Here is a 1,640-nt window from a genome sequence, read left to right on the forward strand (position 1 = left end):
GGCTTCCCAAACGCCACCACTCAAGTGGCTAGTGATTCCGCCTGAAGGCGCATTCATAGTGGAGGCAGAATAAGGATTCAAACCTAACGTGCTGACTCTCCTCTACTGTGTGTTGCTACTTCCTGGTGACCCAGAGGTCACTGTTACTGGATATTGTTGACTTCCTTTCTGTGTGTGGCCAAGCCAGAAAGTTACTTTGAGACTTGTGCTATTTGGGACTTTTAGCTTATTTCGTGAACATATAATTTAAAAAAGAATACATGAGCATATAACTTTAAATATATGAAAGAATTTGACTCACAGTTTTATACTGTAATGTGATCGGCTTTGATTGCTCTCATTTTCTCAAGCTTTTCTTATTATTGTATATGACCTATAAAGACCTAGTAACAGAACATTTTTGCGCCTCATAAAAACTCCAACTGAGATCCCTTCTAGACTTTGTCAAATGCTTTTTTTTTTCTTTTAGCTGATTATCAGCTCAGAAACAAAGGTCCCTCTTCTCTTCCACTTAGGTCCCACTTAACAGCAGGAACCATGGGGCCAATCTTCACATTCTCTCTGTGGGAGAAATGAGGAGATGAAATGTCATTGTTGGAAATTCAATTGTTTGGTAGCAGCTAATTAAATTAACTTATTCCTACTGAAAGATATTCTTGGGGGAGATGATTCAGTATCATTTCCCTCTATGGACATGGCTCTGGGGTCTTAAATATCATGCTCATTCACCCCATTTTCTCTATCCTAAGACTTGGCCTTAAATGGGAGAAAGACAACAATTGCGAGTTAGATATCAGACTTCCTAGAGGAAAAAAATAGAATTTGAAGAGTCCCAAAAAGGCTGAAAAAAAAAAAAAAAAGACCTATGCACTCTGAATCTTTGAGGCAGTTTGCATTTTTAACAAAAGCAGGTGAATCTGAGCATTCAGACCTGGAAACCCCCGGTATAAAGGACATACCCAGGACTGTCTTCGTGGTGGCCATTGACAGCGGTCTATAAAAAGACTAGGTTAGGACTCAGAGCATCCAGGTTCTAGTTTTGCTACCATCATTCTTTATCCTTAATGATGTTAAGAATCTGGGCAATCTTAGATCTGAAAAGAAACCAAGACAGCTCCTAAGCGTAAAATCACTTCATAGAGGAGTTAATCAAGACTTAAAGAGCACGAGGGGCCTACCATCAAACAACAGATTCATTCCAAAGATGAAATGAGGGCCAAGTTTTACTGAGACTATAAAGTTTCCCACTCTCAAGTGGTAATACCAGCCTGAACTTTAGTTCTTTATGTCTTAAATAATGACATAATAAGGGGTGCCTGGGTGGCTCAGTGGGTTAAGCTTCTGCCTTTAGCTCAGGTTATGATCTCGGGGTCCTGGGATCAAGCCCTGCATCAGGCTCTCTGCTCAGCAGGGAACCTGCTTCCCCCTCTCTCTCTGCCCCCCTCTCTGCCTACTTGTGATCTCTTTCTCTCTGTGTCAAATAAATAAATAAAATCTTTAAAAAAATGACATAATAATACCTCTTATACCTCCTTCACAGACTTATATGAGATAATTGGCATAAAAGCTATGAAAACTTTGCTATGGAAAACAGATAAGGTGTTAGACCTTAGAATTATCAATACAATGAGTGATTAGAC

At 39.6% G+C, this 1,640-nt stretch overlaps 1 long non-coding RNA gene across 1 annotated transcript; it reads right to left on the minus strand.

Annotated features, from left to right (window-relative positions):
- Positions 1-335: 335 nt before the first annotated feature.
- On the minus strand, positions 336-1,246 carry LOC309858888. The gene is made up of 3 exons (XR_014308419.1): positions 1,179-1,246; positions 960-1,087; positions 336-561 (listed from the first exon to the last, which is right to left on the minus strand). It is a non-coding gene; the product is annotated as an uncharacterized lncRNA (long non-coding RNA).
- Positions 1,247-1,640: the final 394 nt, after the last annotated feature.

Source organism: Mustela nivalis, assembly GCF_964662115.1.
Source record: "Mustela nivalis genome assembly, chromosome: 2".
Lineage (NCBI taxonomy): Eukaryota > Metazoa > Chordata > Mammalia > Carnivora > Mustelidae > Mustela > Mustela nivalis.